Consider the following 19,603-nt stretch of genomic DNA (forward strand, 5'->3'; position numbering starts at 1 on the left):
ACCTGCAGTCACTGGGGTTGGTGTCACCCACTGCAGTAATCATCACACACCCTCCATCACCTGCAGTCACTGGGGTTGGTGTCACCCACTGCAGTAATCATCACACACCCTCCATCACCTGCAGTCACTGGGGTTGGTGTCACCCACTGCAGTAATCATCACACACCCTCCATCACCTGCAGTCACTGGGGTTGGTGTCACCCACTGCAGTAATCATCACACACCCTCCATCACCTGCAGTCACTGGGGTTGGTGTCACCCACTGCAGTAATCATCACACACCCTCCATCACCTGCAGTCACTGGGGTTGGTGTCACCCACTGCAGTAATCATCACACACCCTCCATCACCTGCAGTCACTGGGGTTGGTGTCACCCACTGCAGTAATCATCACACACCCTCCATCACCTGCAGTCACTGGGGTTGGTGTCACCCACTGCAGTAATCATCACACACCCTCCATCACCTGCAGTCACTGGGGTTGGTGTCACCCACTGCAGTAATCATCACACACCCTCCATCACCTGCAGTCACTGGGGTTGGTGTCACCCACTGCAGTAATCATCACACACCCTCCATCACCTGCAGTCACTGGGGTTGGTGTCACCCACTGCAGTAATCATCACACACCCTCAATCACCTGCAGTCACTAGGGTTGGTGTCACCCACTGCAGTAATCATCACACACCCTCCATCACCTGCAGTCACTAGGGTTGGTGTCACCCACTGCAGTAATCATCACACACCCTCAATCACCTGCAGTCACTAGGGTTGGTGTCACCCACTGCAGTAACTCGTCACCCCCACCCTGTCACCTGCCAGTCGGGGTGTGGCAGGGCCAGGACACCTGCCACTGGGCAGTACGTAGGGTCTCTGCCTTGGCCAACAGGCAAGGCAAGGAGCTGCAGGGAGCCATGGGGGCATGGGGCCAGGAGCAGTGAGTCTGCACGAAGGTGGGGCAGGGCCAGGCTGCTCCACCAACTGGGGGTTTCACGGGTCAGCCTTGCCCACAGCAGGCAGGGAGGGGATGACAGCAACGCTAGTGACACAACTCAGATGAATTCTCGCCATCCTCACTTCTAAGGAGCATTCTGACTCCACTTCTTCCGGCAGTCCACGGTACATTCAATATTCTTCACCAACACCATAATTCAAATGCATCAGTTTATCATATATACATACAATGGAGTTCCAAGAAAAACCAAACCCATTGCCATAGTGGATTTCAAAGCACAGTGACCCCACAGGACAGAGGAGAACTGCCTTATATGGTTTCCAAGGCTGTAATCTTTATAGAAAGACGGCCACATCTTTCTCCTGCTGAGTGTCTGGTGGATTCAAACCACCAACCGTTCAGTTAGTAGCTGAGCACTTAACCACCATGCCCCCAGGGCTCTTTACAATGGAATTACTCAGTCATAAAGGCAAATGAAGTTCTGATACATACAAAAACATGGATTAAACTTGACGACACTATGCTGACTGAAATAAACCAGTCACAAAAGGGTAAATACTATATTCTGCTTACCCAAAGTATCTAGAATAGGCTAATGCACACAAACCACAGTTCATTAGTGATTCCAGGAGGAGAAGGAGTGAGCTCAGGTGGGCCAGATGGTTAAGCACTCGGCCGCTGACCCCAAGGTTGGCAGCTCAAACCCACCCAGTGGCTCAACAGGGAAAGACCTGGTGACCTGCTTCTGTAAAGACCACAGCCAAGAACACCTCACAGGGCAGCTGTACTGTCACACGGGGTCACTACGCGTCAAAACCGATTCAACAGCACCTAACAACAACAAGGGGTAAGAACACCTCACAGGGCAGCTGTACTGTCACACGGGGTCACTGCCAGTCAAAACTGATTCAACAGCACCTAACAACAACAAGGGGCAGGAGGCAAGAAGAAAGGGAGTGGCACTGTTTCGGTGGCACTGAATTTCTGTTAAAGGTTATAGAAAAATTTAGAAATGGAAAAGGAAGATGGCGACACAACATGATGAACAAAACATCACTGACCAAGAGGTAGTTGTTCAAACAGAACGAGGGGATAAGGTGTGGTTTAAAACCAGGAGAGGTGTGCATCAGGGTCCTATCCTTTAACCATACTTACTCACTCTGTGTGTTCAGCAAATAATCTGAGAAGCTGGACTATAGGAAGAACAGGGCATCAGAACTGGAGGAAGACTTATGAACAACTTGCCATACGCAGACATAACAACCTTGCCTACTGAAAGTAAAGAGGACCTGAAGCACTTACTTATGAAGATCCAAGACTACAGCTTTCAATAAGGATTACGCCTTAACATAAAACAAAAATTCTCAAAACTGGACCAGTAAACATCATCATAAATGGAGGAAAGATTAAAGCTGTCAAGGATTTCATTTTATTTGAATCTACAATCAACACCCACGGAAGCAGCAGTCAAGAAATGAAACAACATATTGCATTGGGCAAATCTGCTGCAAAAGACCTCTTTAAACTGGTAAAAAGCAAAGATATCACACTGAGGACTAAGGTGTGCCTGGCCCAAACCATGGTGTTTTCAAACGCCTCATATGCATGCAAAAGCTGGACAATGAATGAAGAAGACTGAAGAAGAATCTATGCATTTGAACTACGGTGTTTGTGAAGGTTATTTAATATACCATGGACTGCCATCTGAACAAACAAATCTGTCTTAGAAGAAGTACAGCCAGAAGACTCCTTAAAAGAGAGGATGGTGAGACTTTGTCTCATGTACATTAGACGTGTTATCAGGAGGCATCAGTCCCTGGAGAAAGACATCATGCTGAGTAAAGTGGAGGGTCTGTGAAAAAGAGGACCTTCGACGAGATGCACTGACACAGTGGCTGCAACAACGGGCACAAGCACAGCAACAATCGTGAGGACGGTGCAGGGCTGGGCAGTGTTTCATTCTGCTGTACACAGGGTCGCTATGACTGGGAACTGACTCAGCAGCACGTAACAAACAACAACAACGTCACTGAGGTGCACAGGTAAACAAGGTTGAACTGACCAATGTTTTGTTATACATATTTTACCACCACAGCAACAAAAATCTATGTCTTTTACCCTGTTACGGAGTACTAAAAATGGTAAAGTACTATGAATTATGATTATCAAAAACCAAACTCACCACCGTCAATTCGATTCTGACTCACAGAGACCTTACAGAATACAGGAGGACTGACTCATGGGGTTCCCCAGGCCGTAAATCCTTACGGAAGCAGGCTGCCAGACTGCTGTCCCACAGAGTGGCTGAGGGGTTCAAACTGCCTGGTGGGCTTGAACTGCCGACCTTCCAGTTAGGGGCTGAGCGCTTTAACCACTGCGCCACCAGGGTTCTTCTGAATTATGATTAAACACTTATCAAGTGTAAATTTGGATAAACACAGCTGTCCTCAGAAACCTATCAGAAACTGGGACCTGGGGTAATGCCCAAGCAGGGCTGTGCTATACACCAGCACAGAAACAAAGACACTTTGTTTTGCATCTAGGAGAGTGACCATAATCTACCCGGACATGTAAAACGCAGAGATACACAGCATTTACACAGCTGCCTCACCTGACCGGTCTGCATTATCTGCTCTACCATCTTCTGTGGAAATCTATACATAACCAACAAAAATGTAAAGGATCTCACCCTGAAATGTTTCCATATAAAAAACCAAAAACAATATACAGATGCAACAGTAATTACAAAAATTCTACTGAGTTACAAAATGTCTCAAATTTCTAAGGAAGTTGTAAATGTAGGGTATACAGTTTACTACATCATGCATTTTTACAAATTCCTAGGCCTAGAAGTTACATAACTTCTTAGTGCCCTAACACCCTAATAAAGTAAAAATGAATAGAATAGTTTGCTGAAAAAAGAATTATTACAGGGCTGATATGAATTATAAAGATATTTGTAACTTTATTAGATCGGGGGTAGAGCTACAAGGTGAAAATATAATTTTTAATAAAACATCTTGTTTCCCTTAACCTTGTCCATTCTTGGAAAGCCTATACAAATAAAAAATTACTATACTATCTCTCTACCTTACATCTGGTACCTCTTGGCAATTCAAATTCCATTTGGTAGTACTGGAGAGAGTCTTAGAGCTTTGAAGCTAAAAGGCAAGTTTAAGATCTACCACCCTCAAGATTAGTAAACGGTGGTCCAAGAATACCAAATGATGTGCCCACGGGTACACACTTGGTTAGATTTCTGATTATGTTGAGTTCATCACTAATTTAGACATTAAATTATAAATCAGTAGACACGTATGGCATTTTACAACAGGCAGAGGGTTTTTCTATGTTTGGATTTGATGATTTTACTCACTCTGCATATTTGTTTGGCCAGTATTTACATACAACTTTTGAGTGGACATATCTCAATTACTTCACTTCTTATTATGTAGTCCTATGCTATACTAAACTAAATGAGGCTAGTTTTCAGACCTGAGAAAACTATTAGAGGGCTTTTAAGAGTTTTCCTATATATAAGAAAACTAAAATCCACAGAAAACATTGGCGGTTCGGTAGTAGAATTTTCTCCTTCCACGCAGGAGACACCACTCTGTGAGTGGGGTTTTGCATGTTTTTATGATGCTGAACAGGTTTCAGTGGCACTTCCAGATTAAGATGGACCAGGACAAAAGGCCTGGTGATCTACTTCCAACCGCCAGCCAGTGAAAATCCTATGGGTCACAAGAGTCTGGTCAACAGCTCATCACACGGATGGTGCAGGGCCAGGCGGGATTTTTTTTCCCACTGTGCATGGGTCACCGTTGAGTCAGGGGCTGGCTCAACAACAACTAATGACAACAAGATGCAGAGAAGATAAGTGTCTCACACTAAAATTCAACTTAACTAATGATGGTAAGACTTTATATGTTTTAATTATTGTATCTTTTTCCAATTTGTAAACCTAAATGGGCTATCACTATCAACAACTATTCCAGATATACTTAAAATTTTCCAGAAATGAGAAACTCTGTTACTTACTATATTTGGGTTAAGACAGATCAAGACTTTTCACATTAAAATAGCCAAACAACAGACTTTAACAAGTGGTCCCTAAGTCAAGTATCCTGGCCATACAACGCAGATTAAACTGACGCTACTTCAGTCTTCACTACTGCGGTCCACGTGTCCTCATTTGACAGGCAAAGCTTAGAGGCTGAAGCTAAGTCTTCCATCACACATCTCCTGTGTGTGCACATCCCATCAAGGCTGTGGCTTAAGAACACCATCTCATGTGCTAGCTGTTATCATAGATAAATCTACGTAAATGTGCACAGTCTAAAGAATGCGAAAAGCAAATACACAATGACATTTGTTAACTATGATGCAAAAAGCAGCAACATGAATGACCTTAACAATAAGAAAACAAATTAAGTATTCTTACCTGTCCTGCGACTGTTCTTCATACATCCTCTCCTTGCCTTCTTTAAAGAGTCTTATTGCCCGTTTTGACTTTTTCATTAGACTATCGATGTAGATTTTAAAATATTCATTCTCACTGAGTTGGGCAAGTTTCTGGTTGTCATCATATTTGCTTAATATAAGCCGCAAATGCTGATATGTATCAGGTAAAATATCAAGTATATAGGGTGGGCTATTTTTCAACTGAAGTTTGGGATTCTGACATAGTCTTACCTAAAAACAAAGACAGAAATAAAACATTTTCATATAAACCACAATACATTATTTCATAGAAAAATTATAAATTTATAGAACTAAGTACTGCTTATTCATTTTCCATAGTAAAAATTACTGTCTTAAATTAATCACTACTATATACATAGAGAACTGGTAAATATTCACATCTGTCCTAATGCAATTAAATCCTATTTTCTTCTCCCATTCGGTCTTTTCGATATCACTCTTACTTTCAAGCCCTAATGCTCTTGTTCTCTCTTCTGTAACATCAGATTGTTCATAGCTTAAGAGAACACCTGTGTGCTAATCACTGGATACCACTAATAGTCTTATTTTAAATAAAAATGAGGAAATGGGCCTCTTTTGCTGGCAACCAACGTCTCACATTTAAACATTGTTTTACTATGTTGAACGCCCAGCTAAAGCTCTTTCATAGATTTTAATTAATGTTTTGGCATATTGTTCCTGAACCCTTAGGAGAATAAAACAAAGAGGCACAACTGTAATAAATGAGTCATTAAGCAGTAAATGGGTCAGGCCAGAGCTAGTCTTTTCTACCTCCCCATACTTTCTACCACACCCATCAACGTATTATGTAACGGTTCAGTCATCCATCAGGTGGCACTTAACCACTGGGGCATTCAGGACTCCCTGCAGAACTGAAGATACCCTCTGCCAGCAAGAAAAAGTAATTGTTCTACTATATTCACTTATAGGTATTCATGTGCTTTATCCCAGAGTAAGTCCAGTTCATTCTTACTCCTCTAATTAGGACAAAAAGAATCCTGAAATTTGGAAGAGAAAAAAAAAATTAAGTCACTGAGAATTGCACAAGAATATACACACTCTAACTGCACAGCACTTTTACAAAAAGTAAAATATACTCACAAAGGGGGTTTACAGCAAGCCCCAGTGGTGCAGTGGTTAAGTGCTCACCTGCTAACCAAAGGGTCAGCAGTTCGAACCCACCAGCTGCCCCGCAGAAGAAAGATGTGGCAGTCAGCTTCTGTAAAGATTTACAGTCTTGGAAACCCTATGGGGCAGTTCTACTCCATCCTATGGGTCACTATGAGTCAGAACTGACTTGAGAGCAAGGAGTAGGTACAGAGAAGCTAATGAAGCTTCTTAAGCTTTGGGGTCCCTCACACACTTGGCCCTCTTAATTTAGGCCTGAATAATTTTTTTTTTTTTTAATAAAATTGTCAAGAACAAGTTATTATAAACACAATTGGTTAAGATTACTGTCTTTTTCCGTTATAACTTCTCTTTCACTATACTTAGCCTCCTACTGGGTGGCACTGGAGTGGCCGCAGGCATTTGTGGGATCTGGCTAACGTGAATGTGAACTGGTGCAATGTTTAGTTAGGGTTTAGTAGAAGGCACATGTGAGGCACATGGTCACTTCTGTAAATACCTTAATTATTGTCAGCAGTCCTGCTAAAATAATGTCTTCAGGACTACTTCAAACACCCACAGTACCGACTAGTCTAGCAGGGAGACCGGACGGTCCGTTTCTGATTTGACAACTGACCATGTCCTACGGCACCCAGCACTGGAAGCACACGCACAGTGGAAGCAAATCAGTCTGCCTTATTTCTCTGGATTTTCTATATTTGTGGATATGCCAGCTTCTAAAAATGTATAATTTGTTGTGACTGTTTTCTCATTCTAAACAAAACTGATTTTCATAATCAATTTTGTATTTGTACATTGCATTTATATTTTTTTTCTTTAAAAGGATCTTGCCAAATTGTATGTTTCAGATTCCACAGAACATGGATTTGCCCTTGGATATTTATAAAAGTACCTGGGCCAAAAACAAAACAGTTGAATGGTAATAATTTCAAAATTACAAACAGAATAAATCAAGGAAACAACAAAATGAAAAGAGTACCCTTATACTCAATACCTTACTTCCTTTAAGAAATTACCAAATGTTTTTTTTGTGTGGTGAGAAGAATCTGAATCAAATCAAACAAACCCATCAGCTCCTAGTCCCTAATTTAAGGCAACTATTTCTCACGTTAATCTAGGGCATCATCATATCTTCCTTTGTATAAAAACCAAAACCAAACCCAGTGCTGTCGCGTCACTTCTGACTCATAGCACCCCTATAGGACACAGCAGAACCGCCCCACAGAGTTTCCAAGGAGCGCCTGGCACATTCAAACTGCCAATCCTTTGGTTAACAACCGTAGCACTTAACCACTACGCCACCAGGGTTTCCCTCCCTTTGTATACACTGCCTAAAACAGAACTGTCTAGCACATTGCACATAACTAATACATGAATGAATGGATAGATGGATGAGCTGATTAATAGATTCTGCAATACTTGATGTGTATACCGTATGCAAATATTTTGATTGTATTGTCTTTATTTTCAGGAATAAACTCTGATGGTATTTCAATTAATAACCCAACATGATTTCCTAAAGAAATTCTTAGAAAGGGAGAATAATATCTCATTTATTAAATAATACTAAATTTTCACTAAAATATAATTAAATGAGCTGATAATGTTCTTCCCCCCCCCCTTTTTTTTTTTTGATACTTTTCTACAGCTAGAGGAGCTCATTTTGGCCTAAAGACTGATTAAGTCCAAATATGGCAATGATATAACAAACGCTGGTTGAAATAGGATACAGTTTTTCAATTCTTTGGATTAAAGGATACTATCTGGGGTTTTTATCAAGAGTATATATAAATTTCACAAATCCAGCCACCAACATCCTACAGCAAAAACCCCAAACCCACTGCCATTGAGTCGATTCCGACTCACAGGGACCCTATAGGACAGAGTAGAACTGCCCCATAGCGTTTCCAAGGAGCGCCTAGTAGATTCGAAACGCCAACCTTTTGGTTAGCAGCCGTAGCACTTAACCACTACGCCACCAGGGTATATATAAAATTTCGCAAATCCAGCCACCAACATCCTACAGCAGGCACAGCTTCATCTTAGCAACAGTAATCTTGGTAAAAAATGTTACAGACTGATAAATTAACTTTTAGTTAGAGACCAGGTAGCTTCAAATTGGTTTCCTCCACTGGTGAATTTTTTAACTAATACAAAGGAAAAAAAAAAAAGTCTCTGGGTATTTCTTTCAGATATTGCAAATAAATTTTCTTTAATAGTAACTTTTAAGTTTTACAGACTTTTAATTCACTATTCTGACTTTTTTTGCATTTGCTTTATTTAAAATTGTTGCTCTACCTGGGAATTTAATGCTTTATTCAGTAAAATTGTTTGAATAACTACTATATAGCCGGTACAGAGCTTAGTGCCAAGCAATTACAGATGATTAGGACATGGATCCCGCCTCAAGGAGTCTGGCAGAAGAGACCTAACTCTGCACAATTAACTTAGGAGCTATGTAATTCCTGCTGTAAGGGATCTGAATCAAGGCCCTGTCCAATCCATTCATTTCCAGGTAAGCAAACGAACGACTACAAAGATTAAAGGACTATTATAAGATCATTAATCCAACACAAGAGCCTGTATCTTCTGAATCTTTGGCTGATCTTCTTTCTAAATACATCACGATTTAATTAAAATTAGGTATATATTTAATGATGCTGCTAAACTCCTTTACATTTTTATTTTATTCTATTTGCAAATTTACATGAACTTCAGGACTCATTTTTTAATTCAACAAACCGCTATGTGTAAGCCACTGTTTCAGGCCCTAGGGAACACAGGAAGGAATACCTCACAGGCCTGCCCTCAAGAAGTTGTCTAACAGAAGACCCAAACCCACTACCAACGAGTCAATTCCCACTCACAGCAGCCCTACTACAGGATTGAGTAGAATTGCCCCATAGGGTTTCCGAGGCTGTCATCTTTACGGTAGTAGGCTGCCCCATCTCTCTCCTACGGAGCGGCTAGTGGGTTGAACCTCTAACCCTTCAGTTAGCAGCTGAGTGATCCAACCACTGTGCCACCAAAGCTTCTTGGTGGAAGACCAGTGGCTTAAAAAAACTTAAACTAGAATTTAAGTACTGTAATGGAAGAGAATACAAAATAATACAGAGAAAACAAGAACCTCACTCATACCTACGTGGGATTGTCACAAAAGGCATATCTGAATTTGTCAAAAGGAATATTCCAGGCAAAGGGGTGTAGAAAGGCTTACGAAGCATAAGAGAGCACGGCAGGTTAAGAAAGAAGTAAACAGTCATTTGTAAGGTGTACAGGAAGTCTACAGCTGAATGGTACAAGGTCTGAAGCGGGCTGGCTCAGTTCATCGAGGCCCTTGCAGGCTGCACTCTTTTCTAAAATTGTACTTGGGGAAGTGCAACACACAACGCTGAGATACAGCTGAGTGTGCAGTTCATCAGCTGGATTAGTGTTAAACCCTGTGATTCGGGACAGCTCCTGCCGAAAATGAGTAACCCTGCACTACAGCTATGACTGCTAAGCAGGTCAAATTCACTTCATTTCCATAAATATTTACTGAGTGTCTGCTATGTGCAAGGAACTGAGAAAGCGTGGGAAAGAAAAATTGCTTTTCTAAAAGCAGTACACTGGGACGGGGGGGAACCAAGCTCACCATGAAGTTCAAGTTTAGATTCAAACAACTTAGAAACATCTGAGTCGGTTCCAGAATGAAAGCTGGTCCAACACAGAAGCGCTCTCACGAAGAACCAACCTGCGCTCACATCAGACACGACTGCTGCACCGACCAATGCGTAAAAGGGCCACTTCAGTAACAACACTACTCTTGTGAAAAGACAAAACATTTAGTATTGGATTCTGGCTTAAAATCCCAGTATAGTCACATAACTAGAAGGATTCCAGACCTAAAAAAGGCCTAGGAGATCACATGACAATACTGAAACACAGAAATGAAACCTAGCTAAGGTCACTGATCAGAACTGTGATGTCCGGACTTACAAGTCAGGTACTCTCTCCACTACAATACACAACAGCTTGTTTTATTTGTTTAAATTTTGTGATGATTTCTTTATTGTTTTTGAGGTTTTTGTTGTTGTTAAAAATGTTGGTTTTATCTAACTTATGACTGCTGTACATACAACTCTGGAAAAGTATATGTGATGGCTAATTTTATGTGTCAGCTTGGCTAGGCTATGTGTTTGGTGTTTGATCTTTACAAAGTAGTTAGATGTGATTAACTATGGTGCCCAGCTGTTTGGTGTTTGGAAAAACACTAGTCTAGATGCTCTACAAAGTAGTTAGATGTGATGAAGTTAGTTAGCCTTAAGAAAATCAGATGACCCTGCATAATATGGGTGTGCCTCATCCAGTCAACTGAAGGCCTAAGGAGCAAAAAGGGAGTTTTCCCTAGGGAGTATTCTGTCCCCAGAGTATAAACAGACATTTAGCCAGAACTCCTTCACTCTTCACTCTTCCCATCACCTGACCTACATATTCTGGGACACATGACTGCAGGAGCCTCCAGCCTGCTGTCTGACCTACAGATTTGGGACTTGCCAGCCCTCCCCCCAGTCATGAGACAATTCATTTAAAAAATTCATGTAGCTATCCATCTTACTGGTCCTGCTTCTCTAGAGAACCCTAAAACAAATGTATTTAACAATTTTTAAGCAGACCTCTTTGTACATATCTGCACAGTATCATATGCATAAAAGTATATATGTCTAATATACATATACTACATAGGTATCTCAAGAAATGCATAAATACGTAATAAATATGCACATACACAAAACATATTTAACCAACCTATCATAGCAAAGGCACAAATATAAAAACAAAATTTACTAGTGCTATAAGAATTTTCGGAAACCCTGGCAGCATAGTGGTTAAGAGCTACGGCTGCTAACCAAAAGGTCGGCAGTTCGAATTCACCAGGCGCTCCTTGGAAACCGTATAGGGCAGTTCTACTCTGTCCTACAGGGTCACTATGAGTCGGAATCAACTCGACGGCAACGGGTTTGGTTTTTTTGTTGTTTATAAGAATTTTCAAAGCCATTTATTTTTCATAGAATACACTTGCACTTAAGTGTTTCCTGACTTGGGCCTTAATTAAAATTTCCATCCAAAAAGTAATAAAGAGATATTAGATCAGCTAACGTATTCCTTCCAAACAAAGTTCAAACTAGCCCCTGAAACACATGAAAGAAATTCTACTGAAGCAAATGAAAATATGAATAGTAAGGAATTGTGTCTGTACTACACCAGACTCTCATTATAAAACACAACTCCCTTCATGGAGCCTTAAGCTATATTGAATCAAACCATGTACCCTCAAAGTGAAATATTCCATTCTTTAAGACACTATGGGAAGCCTGAAATACTCCCTATCCTGCACCATCCTGTAAATGTTAAAAGAGTTTTCTTACTGGAGTTACATAAGGTACATAATCATGATTTAAAAAAAAAAAAAAACGCATCTAAGAGTTATTTGGTTCTTTCTATCTTGCATGGTCTAAAGTACAAAAATACTAAAAAATTCTTTCTACACAGAATATTAACTGAATAAAAACAAGACACCTAACACACTAAATTAGTCATGTGTCTAAAAACCCACTGCCATCGAGTCAATTCCAACTCATAGCAACCCTAAAGGACAGGGCAGAGCTGCTCTACAGGGTTTTCAAGGCTATAATCTTTACAAAAGCAGGCTGTCACATCTTCCTCCCACAGAGAGGCTGGTGGGTTTGAGTCACTGACCTTTTGGCTAGCAGGTGAGTGCTTAACTGCTGTACCACCAGGGCCCCATATCATGTCTAGTATATTTAAATACAGTAGGATTTTGGTAAAACTACCAATTTTCTTATGGTTTTCAATGAAGGTTTCATTAGAAGACACATCTAGGAATACTCATTAAATAACCACATAATAAAAATATCAACTATATATCCATTTGTTCACTATCTTTCTTGCAAATGAGAATGCAACTTTCCTAACGATGAAAAACATATCTGTCTTGCTCACCGGTCAATCTCCAGCACCTAATATAGCCTTACATATAGTAGATACTCAACAAATATTTGATGCCATGATATAGGAAGAAAATGAGGAAAGGAAAAAAATAAAGAAATTCTTAGAAAAAGTATGCAATATTACAAACAGAATATCCATACCAATACTGACTGGATAAACCTGCCAAAAAATGAGTACAAAATCTGGAGTGGAATAAAAAATGGTAATACCAAATACAGGAGGTGTCATAGATTGAATTGTGTCCCCCAAAAAATATGTATCAATTTGGTTAGTCCATGATTCCCAATATTGTGTGGTTGTCCTCCATTTTGTGATTGTAATTTTATGCTGAACAGATTAGGGTGGGATTGTAACACCATCTTCACTCAAGTCACCTCCCTGATCCAAGGTAAAGGGCGTTTCCCTGGGGTGTGGCCTACACCACCTTTTATCTCTCAAGAGAGAAAAGGGAAGCAAGCAGAGAGTTGGGGACCTCATACCACCACCAAGAAGCACCAGGAGCAAAGCCCGTCCTTTGGACACAGGGTCTCTGCCCCTGAGAAGCTCCTCGACCAGCAGGAAGATTGAGGACAAGGACCTTCCTGCAAAGCCTATAGATAGAGAAAGCCTTCCCCTGGAGCCGACGCCCTGAATTTGGACTTGTAACCTACTAGACTGTGAGAGAATAAACTGCTCTTTGTTAAAGCCATCTGCTTGTGGTATTTCTGTTATGGCAGCACTAGACGACTAAGACAGGAGGAAATACTCTTTTATTTCCCATGGAAGAGAGGAAGAATCACAGCATTCCATGGAGCAGTGTGTTTGACTGTCTTTATTCTACAAACACAGATATCAGAATCAAGCAAACCTAGACCTGGCCCTGCTTTACAGCCCTGGGCAGGTTTCCACTTCTGGAACCACCTTGTTGTTGTTGTTATGTGCTGTCATGTGGATCCAGAACTGCCCCACGGAGGCTCTTACCAGGACAATCCTTGGAAGAGGAAGTGCAGAACGCCCTGCACAGTACCTGGCACACAGCAGACGTGCACCACTTTTTAGTATTTTTTTCTTCTCCTTTACATTCCATTGTTAAGACAAAATTAAAATCAGACCAAGGGCACTGACCACTTTGTGATGATCATAATAATGTTTAAAGGTCTTTTATTTCATAAAGTTACCTGAAACCCTACAAATGTGTGGTATGTTCTGTGTTGAAAAGCAAGAAATAAGGTTTCTAAACCCAAGTCAGTAATGTGCCATTCTTATAGAATCTTCTTGTCTCTTCAAAAGACTCTCACGAAAAGATTTAGGACTAAAATATCAAATCTTTTAAGAAGTAGACCATTAATTTAATAACTACGTTTATTATTGCTATTGTAAGATAGTGTGCATGAGCTTAATAATTATTTACATACTAATATGTTATAAAGCTATAAAAGTCTGTTTCCAAAATGCTTCTTTTGTTACTAGGAGAAAATCAGAAATTTATACACACATAAGAAATATTAAATAATATCCAAACAGTAGATAAAAATAGCTGCGACATCATCTAAGTCACAGCTTGTGTTTCAGATGATCTTAATACAAAAAATGAGAACGGATTTCCATTTAAATTTTTTACTTATTTACCCACTCAACTGCCAAAAGACTGGTTAAATTATATATTGATTGTGATATATACAATTTTAAAACAAGGTTTAAATGTTATACATTCGATGGTTTAAATCACTTCCTGACAGCCCAATACAAAAATTTACAAATTCCCTCAAAACTTCCCTGTATAGTCTCTCAATTTTCTCTTGTCTCAGTGGAAGTTACATTAATCTAGGAAGGTTATTCCTCCTCCTCGTTTTAACCTTCCCCTCCCATATCATAATCTAAGATACCACTTCATTTATTCCTTCTTTCCTTACATCTTATATTGCTTCCTACCTACACCCTTGCCATGAATCTATGAACGACAGCACCCCAACAACAAAGTTATTTCAGATCTGCTCAAACCCTAAAGCCATCAGAGCTTTCTTTCCATGAGTTGTCACAATTCTATAACACACACTATCCACGCAATCGTCACATGAGTGAAACTGCTTTACAAAGGCCAACAATGGCCTCTAATCATGATAGTGAATGAATTCTTAAGTTTTCATCCAGGTCGGTTTTTTCTACAGAACTTGAAACTACCTCCTTTCTACTCAAGAAATCTGTAAGCTCTAATTCTTTTCCTACCCCTCTTACCATTGCTCTTCACAGGCTCCTTCCTCCTTTCTGCCATCTAACTGTAAATAGACCACACACACCCCTCAAAAAAAAAAAAAAGTCATTCTCTGACTTTTTCTACTTTCACCTTCTACTCTGCCTTGGAAATTCCATCCACTTCCGTAGCTTGAAATGCTACTCCAATATACAATATACTTATCTACCATTATGTATCTGTAGTTTAAACTCATCACTTGAACTACGCACTAAATTTTCTGCCTTAAAAATGGCATGTCAAACTCAACACAGTAAAAAACAAACTTACCATGCACCAATCCCCAAGCTTCCTCTTTTTCTTCCTCCCTTCCTTATCTCATTAATGGCATCACTGCCTTCAGAATCAACTAGGCTGAAAACCTCAAGTCATTTTCACTTAACCTTCTTTTTCATTCTCTATCTATAAGGGTTCAGCAAGACATGCAGATTTAATCTCCAAAATGTCTCCCTCATTTGATTCAACACTTTCTATACCTATTGCCAACTCTTTGGCTCAACTCTTCATTATTTCTTGCCAACTAATTCCTCTTGATCATTCTCCCTATTTTTATTTTTTCTTTCAACCCATCCTTCAGAGACAAGAGAGTAATCTACCAAAGCGTAGCCTTGAGTTTCTATTTCCTTACTCAAAAAGCTTCAACAGTTCTCTGTTGTCTACAAGATAAATAAGTCCAAATTCTCTGACAGGGAATTCAAAGCTTCTATCATCCTTCTCTGGAAACCCTGGTGGCGTAGTGGTTAAGTGCTACGGCTGCTAACCAAAGGGTTGGCAGTTCGAATCCGCCAGGCACTCCTTGGAAACTCTATGGGGCAGTTCTACTCTGTCCTATAGGGTCGCCATGAGATGGAATCAACTCCATGGCACTGGGTTTGGTTTTTGGATCATCCTTCTCTAACTCACCTTCTCTCACTCAACAACCTCCTGTACCCATAATTTTTTCAGCCTGCTATGTCCTCCAAATCACTCGGATCCCAACCATCCTCTAAAGAACAGCTGGATAACACCTCGTCTATGCTTCCTTCTACACTAACTTTTCACCCCTAGCCAACGGCATTTATCTCCTCCTCCGCATACTACATCAAAACTCTGTATCACACCATTTATTATTCTACTGTATGGCATGGCTATTTATAATTGTCTGTCTGTCCAGAGTCAGAACTGGATAAATGAAGATGAAATCAACACAGTATATAAAGTAACTCAGAAAGAAAAAAAAAAAGTAGATTCAAATTTTGCATAGTAAAAATTTTCTAAGAGTTTATAGATTACTAACTGATTCAGGCTTCCATTATATGTATGCCTAACAGCATAGGGATAAATCAAGATACCTCTTGGTAGGATTCCTTTAAATCTTTCAGTTTATCAAAGGTCTTCCTAGAAGTTACAAGCGGCCACCTTTAGGGTCACTTCATGTCTTTCAGCACAAAGGCAAAATCTAACTCAGTACTAAACAAAATTACCTGGACACTTAATGTGCTATAACCATGTATCCAAGTCTACTATGCCCATGATTCTGCTAGTGTAGAATAACTCAGGAGGAAGAGGAAACGTTTGTGGGAAAAGATGCAAACAAATGCTGTTTCCTTTGCTAAGGGCCCTAGGAAGGTGACACGCTCAAAACCAACAAACAGGCCCCAAAACCAATGCTTTACTCCACATGCAGCATTTTTCAGAGGTATGAAGAATTCAACTTAGAGTATTTACCCACGTCTTTTAGTATCAGTATCTAAACATCTCTGACTGACAAACTTTAAAATATGTTATGGTCACACTGAAGTTATAAATATAGGGAAAAAGCTGTATTCCAAGCTTGACAGCTATATTAAATGTACTGAAAGTACAAGGCAGGAAAAGGCTATCTGGCATCCTCACTTTTTAAGTGCTTTCAACAACTCTTTCAGAAACATAATTTCAAATAAATAACAAGGACGCAAGACCAACTGTAGGCAAATACTCCACTTGCTCTGCTCTTCAGCATCAATTAATTATTTTTTATTTTCCCGAACATCTATGTATGCTCAGGACATTTAGCATCTATTAGATGGAAAACTATTTCTTCTCCTTTCCATCACCTGGCTAAGGCTCCTGTAAAAACCACGCTGAGGAACCTCACATTAATAAATGCTTATCCCTACCACACCGATCAGCAATCACTTCCTTACCCTCACACCTCAGCAATTCCAACAAGAGCACGACAACGCTGTTTCTAAAAGGCAATGGCCAGCAGAGTCGACAGGTTCTGTCTGAGCAGTGGCCAGAAAAACCAGGCTTCTTAAATGGCAGGTGGATGCTCTCTACTCTGCTCCCAATGCACTTTGTGAAAGTCTGTATTACAGCTCTTTCCATGCTACATGGCAATTATCCGTTCATGTGCCTGGCTCTGACGCTGTTCTCTGACCTCCTTGATGCATCAAGGGCGGGGTTATGTCTGGTTTAGCTTTGCATCTCCCATAATAAGCCCTTAGGAGGAACAGAGTAACAACAACAACAACAAAAAACAGTTGTCATCAAGTTGATTCCAACTCAAGGTGACCCTATATAGGACAGAGTACAACTAACTGCCTCACAGGATTTCCAAGGAGCAGCTGGTGGATTCGAACTGCCAACCTTTTAGTTCGCAGCTGAGCTCTTTACCACAGCACCACTAGGACTCCGGGAACACAGTAGGTCCTCAATAAATGATTATTAAGTTTATTAAGTGTTTAAGAAACCTACCTGAGTAGCTTTGGAACAGACCACATTCAGAGTATACTTGAACCTAGATGTATCTTCAGGACTAACACTTCTGTCGCTGTATCACATAGGGATCCCCTAACCTGAGAAAATTTTGGCCAGATTTACAATGGCATATATGGTTAAACCCAGAAAATATGTCTAAATGGAATGCTTTGTGATATGTTAATATTCTTCCCCCACCTTAGTACATGTACCATGCCAATGCTATGCTACTGGTATTCCGCTACGAAACACTTTACATCTTACTGACAGTATAACCGAGCGGTTACTCTCTCCCACTACCAGTGAGCTACCTACCTTATGAAAACATAACAGTGAGCTGGAACTACAATCTCAGCTGACCATTTTAAATTCCAGAGGCCAAACGTTGAAACTACACACTTACTAGATATTTGTTCTACAGTTCAAGACTGCTTCACTATCCCCGGTGAAATAAATTATTTTACTTTTAAGTAGCTAAGACAACGTGAATTTGGAGTTTGTTTTCATATCATACTTCATAGGCACTGGGTATTATATTACCTGCCCCTGTGAAAATGCTTTACAAAGAAAAAATGCTAACCATACACTAAAACCCAAACCCATCGCCATGGAGTCAATTCCAACTCACGACACTATAGGACAGGGCAGAGCTGCCACATAGGGTTTCCATGGCTGTAAATCTTTACCAAACCAGACAGCCCCATCTTTCTCCTGTAGAGTAACTAGCAGGTTCAAACCACTGACCTTTGGGTTAGCAGCTGAGCACTTAACGACTGTACCACCAGGGCTCCTCACCCTATACACTAAATGCTCCTTTTTATATCACTATCAATTAGACTTGAAACTATTTTCTGCTATTCACTAGCAAAATTCATCCTATGGCAGTTATTTTGCAAAACAGGTAATGTGCCAAAAAATTAACTTCTGGACTAATAATAAAGCTCTGATGTTATCCTGAGGGCCATGTTGATATCATGACCCACTTCCTTCACCACGGGCAAGTAAGAAAAAATAAACACACGCAGGGGATGCTTCTGCATTACACAATAAAACAAAATATACTGCCGAGTAGAAATTACCAGTGCCTTTTTACTACTATGTGATAGGGCAGAAACACACATACGGACCTGTTTCACAGTAATTTATGGGACTTCCCTCCACCAAGTCTACGGACGGATGCGTTCACAAACGAACGCAATTTTCATCTCTGACAAATAACGAGGACGAATAGGAAAAACCACAGCAACGCACCTTCGCCAACACCGCACCCACTGCCACTAAGTGGAGACTTCAGACAATAGCTTTTCTTGTGAGTCAAGTTTCTCAAGTCTTGGAGAGGCCAAACCCAAACTTGCAAAAGGGTTAATAAAACAAACAATGGCGGATGCTTAACTATCAAATAACCATCTACATTACCACAACTCATGGTCATATAATTAAAAGTGGATAAAATTTATGTTACGAATCAGTTACAGACCAAAGGTATACACACCATTAATTTTTTAAAGTTTCAAAAGCGATGACTTTATAGTTACTACATCTGACCACTTCCTTACATAAACGTTTCTGATTTGATATTCTAACAAATACTTACAAATCTATAAGTGTTGACCACTCAAGGAAGGGGATGGGGAGAGAGGGGTAGCTCCCTCTGTAGAATCTGATCCATTTGCTGCAAACTAATATAACAGATCAGAGCCCGGGTGGTGTAGTGGTTAAGAGCTTGGCTGCTAACCAAGGGGTCAAGAGTTAAATCCACTCGGTGCACTCCTTGGAAACCCCATACGGCAGTTCTACTGTGACCTATAGGGTCACTAGGAGTTTGGAATCCACCAAATGGTAACAGGTTTTTTGGAATGTAACAGATGAGTACAGAAAAACCCTGAACTCCTTCTCTTAGCCCCAAGTAATGATTCAGGCAAAAAAGGTAACCTTCAACCGCATAATCTTTGGAAAAGCAACGAGAGTTAGCATAGTGTCTGCCAAATATATTCACTCTGCCAAAGTGCATATTCCTCATTCTTAAACATCCAATGCTGAAATCGAAACCCGACCCCATGCGGAAAGTCGCA

General features: G+C 40.4%; 1 protein-coding gene across 38 annotated transcripts in view; it reads right to left on the bottom strand.

Moving 5' to 3' along the window:
* LOC126061591 (uncharacterized) overlaps positions 1-19,603 on the bottom strand; it is a 68,040-nt gene that overhangs the window by 45,388 nt on the left and 3,049 nt on the right. For 11 of the 38 annotated variants that reach the window (XM_049858204.1, XM_049858219.1, XM_049858213.1 and 8 more), the window contains exon 3: positions 583-5,650. The gene's annotated coding sequence lies outside the window, so the exon portion shown is untranslated. The other 27 variants (XM_049858217.1, XM_049858205.1, XM_049858202.1 and 24 more) reach the window with 13 other exon arrangements.

Source organism: Elephas maximus, chromosome 18, assembly GCF_024166365.1.
Source record: "Elephas maximus indicus isolate mEleMax1 chromosome 18, mEleMax1 primary haplotype, whole genome shotgun sequence".
Lineage (NCBI taxonomy): Eukaryota > Metazoa > Chordata > Mammalia > Proboscidea > Elephantidae > Elephas > Elephas maximus.